Raw genomic sequence first — 6,000 nt, forward strand, 5'->3', positions numbered from 1 at the left:
GATCTGGTTTTTAAATGATTATTCATAATGTCAGAAAAAAAAGAAAAATGGTTTCAGGGTTTCTCACGTCTCCCGAATTAGATCCATGTTTTCTATATATTGTTTTGTACCCACTTGTCTGTGTTGGATCCTGATTTCTGGAAGAAGATGTGGGGCAGCAGTCACAGAAGAGACATTACTCTTGTCCTCCTTCTAATAAGAGAGTTATGAGCACATCATCAAAAGAAGCCAATGTAGAGATTTTTAATCAGAAGAGCAGCATTTTGTATAGATCATCTTATCTTAAGCTTCCTCGTGGGGAAGGAAGGAAGGAAGGAAATAACAATCACCAGTGAGGAACGATTCCGTCAATTTCATAGGCTGTCTATTTTAAAAGCTGTTTCTCCAGGATTCAAGTTCTATTCAAGAGGGAATAGAAGGACCTGGATACATACTCATTTCCATTTTTATGGGGGTACAATAACTTTGTCACTAGTAATTGCATCTCTTTTGGCTAATTTAACCAGGCGTAGGATTTTGTGATTTCAGATCCTGTGGACAAAAAAAGCTGAGGGTTATTTGGAAAGCTTGTGGAGCTAAATCTGTTCATGAGTGCAGAGATTCATGCAATGGCCTTTAGTTAAAACATATAATCTTTAGGTTGACATCAAGGCTACATTTTAATTAATTGTGGCCTTTGAAAAATTGAGAGCATTAGCAATGGCATCAAGATATGTAGTGGCTGCCTTTCAACATCTACATTTGAGGGGATAGAAAAGGACTGCATTTCAGAAACGTTATCTGCTGAGGGTGCACATTCTAGTAGGAATCTATTTGGGAAGAAATTGTAGTCAGTTGAAATCATTTAAGAATGAGAAACATACTAAGAGGCTTATTATGAGTCTGGTGGTCCACGGACCCGGCACAAATTCTAAAATATGGGAGAGGGGTCCTACTCAACCAAGGGGACAGGACTCCAAAAATAGACACTTATGTCAAAAGAATAGAATAAGGGCATACACGTCATCTCTTATCCGGTATAGGTTTGTGAATAGGACTAAGGAGCACACTAGGAGACTTTTAACTCCTGACAGGTCAACCTGGAATTTTGCAAGCACGAATTGACGAGGTGCTGCCTTATGCAAAGCCCACATGTATTAGGACTTTCTATCGTTTTGAGGGCCAGAGCTCCAGTGGCCTTGACAACACGGATCAACAACCAAGCGTAATGAATGAGGTTGTAGTCCCTGGCTTTCGCATTTTGTTCGCCTGTCTGTATTGAATCGGTAAACAGTCTAAATATCGAGTTTTTAAATTTCACCTACAATAATATCGAGTTGGAAATATCATAGGGACACAATATTGAAATCAAGAATATCGACGACCAGAATTCTTCACCTGAAGATAAGAAATATTGTTTTTCCTAATATCAAAGTTAGTATTATCAATAGCAAAAATATTGATGCTACTAATATCGATATTTATATCAGTGTTATGTATTTATTATATATTTTATATGTCTGTGTTTATATTTTTTGTTAATTATTGTACTAGTTTTAGCATCTATGTATAACATTTTTAGACGTTAGTAATTTGTTTTAATGTAAGTTATGCGTTTTAGTACCGTAGCGTGTTGTGGGTTTATAGGGGAAGAGGTTGGGAAGTAATTTAATTGGAATTAAGTAATTATTTATTTTTATTTGTTGGTATTAATAATTAATTTTTATGTTGAATAATTATTAATTGGTAAATAATTTTTATTAATTGGTAATTCGTTTTTATTAATTGATTAATTGGTAATTATATTAAGTGTATTACTTTATTTTTGAAGTGTGTTGTGAGTTTATGGGGCAATAGGGTGGAAAGTAACTTAATTGTAATTAAATAATTATTTATTTTATTGTTGAGTATTGATAATTAATGTATAGTTAATTAATTATTAATTGGTAGTAACTTTCTTAATAATTATTATATTTATGTTTTGGAAATTAATGTATTGTTCATTAATTATTAATTGGTAATTAATTGTGATTAATAATTATTTATAGCTATTTATCAATAATTTAGTTGTAATTAATTATTAATTGCTAACTATATTTTAATTATTGTTTCTTAGTATTGAAAATTAATTATTTTTTTATTTACTTATTATTTGGCAATTAATTGTTAATAATTATTATTTAATTGTATTTATCATCAATGTATTTGTTAACTAATTATTCATTGGCAATTATTTTTAAGTAATTATTCATTGGTATTGTTAATTAATGTATTGTATTTAATAATTCAATTCAATTATTGTTTATTTTTTTAAAAAAAAGTAATTATTAGTAAGTTATTTTTTTACCCCCACGCTATCCCACACTTCCCTACTTTTGAACTCTCTGGAGTTGAAATAGTAATTTTAACATCTATGCTATCCAACACTTTCCCTACTGTTGCACTCTCCGGAGTTGAATAGTTATTTTTACCTCTATGCCATCCAACATTTTCCCTACTGTTGCAATCCCTGGAGTTGGAATAGTAATTTTTTCCCCTACGCTATCCAACACTTTCCCTATTTTTGCATTCTTAGGAGTGGGAATAGTAATTTTTACCCCTACGCTATCCAACACTTTACCTATTTTTGCATTCTTTGGAGTGGGAATAGTAATTTTTACCCCTACGCAATCCAATATTTACTGTTTTAGTTAATGTAGTGTATAAATTATTTTAAACTTTTTTTTAATTTGTTATATATATTTTTTATATTTTTATTTATAATATTTTTGTATGTGTATGTATGTATTTATAATGTATATTATGTTGTTAACGATTTATTAGTTATTACAATAATTAATTGTAAATATTAAGTAAGTATATACTATATTTTATATGTATAGGTTTAATTTTTTTTAACATATGTATTACTAATAATTTTAAACATATTTTTAACTATGATTATTTTAAATATATGTATTATTTACTTTATTTTACATTATTTTTTAACATCTAAAAAAAACGATATTTTTAACAACAATATTTTTTTCCGATATTTTTGTACTTACCATACTCTAGATAGGACTTCGATATTCTTAATATCGATATTTCGGCTTTGGTATTTTTGACGTCTATATTTTTTACGGTGATATTCTGTCAGTGATTCATAGAATCATCGAGAGAATGAGGTTCATAAGGTATGGCGTGTATGTCCCTAATCTGAGCAATATTATTGCGGCCATACCAAAAAGGAAGCAGCCACTGGGGAGGAGATATATATCCCTTCTATATACTAATTATCTGATGAATGGTTTGGAAGACATTGAATAGTAGTTTTAAGCCTGAAGAAGGTGGAGAACCAAATAATACCACCGAAATGCGCTGCTTTGGTTAAGAAAGCACCCAAACAACACCTGGTTTGAGTAGGAGAAAAGGAACACTATCTGACATTGAACCAGGGCTGGTAGCTTTATTCTTTATGTACTTGGAGTGCTTACTAAATTCATTGGGTTGTGGATCATTTAATAGTTTGATGAAATTCTCCCATTTGTTTGTGTTTAAAATGTTTTTAATATATGTAAATTGATGTTACATATGGTTTTTAATCTTTTTTATACATGTTGAATTTATAAGGATCCTAACAATAAAACTATATGATAGAATTTATAATATGTTTTTGGTTTCTATTTGGTGCTGGTGCTTGGGCCGTGAGTATGTGTTAGCAAGGTATTTCTGTATGCTTTGAAAAGAGTCCAACGGGATTTCTACTTTTGACATAAGGGTCCACGGACTGCCAAACTCAAGGTGGCGGTCTTACGACCGCCTTATTATGACTAGGATGGTCAAGCCTCCCTAGGACCACTGCATCCTCCACACCCGCCAGGGAACCACCATTTCCTGGAGGTTGGGCAGCTGTCCTGAGGATGCAGTATGCTTGGTGGGGCCGCTGTGGCCCCGTCAAACATATTACGAGTTTCCTCACGCCACAACCGCCATGAAAAGTGTAGTAGTGAGGAAACAAAGGGGTCCCTACAGTGAACCCTTGTGCCTCCTGCCATGTGGATGAACATAGGGAGGCACAACATGTGCCCCCGTGTGTACATGCACAGCAGTCCCTACACCACATGGACTGCAGCAGTCAGTGCCATGCAGGTACTGTCTTTGATGTTCCCATTGCAGTGTCTATTTCATAGGCACCACCCTAGGAACACCAAAGAACCGGCCGCCCAGACAGGAGAAAACTTGTGTACTGACGCCATCCCTGGTACAATTCAAGACTCCAGCATCGATGGTTGATTCACAGATTTGATAGTAACACAAGATCGATGAAAGCATAAAGGAGTCCGAATGTACAAATTGTATTCAACAATTTTATGTTTTACACTTCTGTCCTTCAGTTCAATTGTGCAGGTCATAATTGATTGTTATGCATTCATGTTTTTTATTAGCTTATTAGATTAGCTAGTCAGAATTATTGATTTTAATGTTATGTGTTTGCATTTATAATAAATGACTTTTTAACTGCTATACGTTTGTGTTATATGTGTATGAACCATCATTCTCAGAATAGTACGTTGATAAAATCCTGTTTGTAACTCTTCTCAAGGGAACCTCTTCGTATTTCGGGCTGTTCCTACATGGGTTCGGTGGTGCGGAAGTGGTATGGTCCCGCCCCAGCAACACCAAACTCTTAATAAGGGCCTCAGTCTTTTCATCACAAGGGCTGATCTTTTGAGAGAAGCAGAAAACCCTTTCAGAAACATTTACATAGGAGACAGGGATTCTCTTTTAATCACTTCAGTTCCAGCCCAAGATTTCTCCAAATAATGATTACTCTATGTTCTTCTTCAAGAACTGAGAGAAAACTATGTCAGCTTTTCTAATGTTTTTGTGATGGATGGAAATTTTGATCCTGAGGGGGAAGCTTGGTGGTTCTGTCTCAGAATGAATGGTGCAAGTCAGATTAGGAGACTGTCTTGAAAACTATGTCAATGAGCTACATCATAGACTTGTGCTCAATCCCTCCAGGCTCATACTTCATTGAAACTACTTAACCAAAGACCAGGTGAAGAAAAGCACATTACAGGATTGTGTAACTTCACTGCTGTCCTTCCGGTATCACACTCAATACTTGGCTTTGTTAAAATATCGTTGGTGTAATACAGGATGGTAATATATGATCAGTACGTCAACAAATTTAATTCTGACAATTCCCTTCAGGATAAGCTGCCATCAACAGGTAATTCCTTTGGTTTTTATAAAAAAGATGTTTTGCACATGAAAGTAGAATTACAGGATGCATAACTTGACATTCCAGTCCAGGACTTATATCAGAAGCACCTCAACTTCAACGTTGCAGAAGGGATCTTCACTAGTAGTTTTAAGTGCTTTACTACCCTTTAGTCTGAAGATGGTAACAAGTTTTCATAAAGGTTTTGGCTCCAGTAATAGCTCTTCTCCACAACAACAATATCAGGGACCACTCGTATCCAGATAATCTCCTGATTCAGCCCTGCAAAGCCTCTGAAAGACTTTGCTGGTGTAGTTTTACAGGATATCAGACTTCAAAGCAATTGGTTGAAATCCCAACTCTAGACATCTAAAGAGCCTGCAATACATACAAACATGGGCACGGTTTTTATCCACTATCAAGGAGGACTAAATTAGGAAGATATGGAGAGTGAAGGAACTGACTGCACTCATATTTTATGGTACAGCCCACTTTGCTCCAGGCAGCAACCCTGTTTGTAACTCCTTGACTTTCATCCTAATGTCTCATACTAATTTGGGTCATTTTAAATAGTGGTTACTTCCATCAGATCTGAAAACTGAAATCATGTTTTCTTTTCCAAACAATATTGATGACAGAAGCTAGCAGTCTAGGTTGAGGGACATTTCTGGCATTCAAATCAGCTCAGTGCTTTTGGTTTAGGAAGGAACAGATTTAGTCTTCCAAATGGGAAGAAAACAGGGCATTTGGATGGCTGTTCAATTCTTTGACAGATAGTCCAGGATTCATCGGTTGGAATATGTGCTGACAAT

This window comes from Lissotriton helveticus, chromosome 4_1 (genome assembly GCF_964261635.1).
Source record: "Lissotriton helveticus chromosome 4_1, aLisHel1.1, whole genome shotgun sequence".
Taxonomy (NCBI): domain Eukaryota; kingdom Metazoa; phylum Chordata; class Amphibia; order Caudata; family Salamandridae; genus Lissotriton; species Lissotriton helveticus.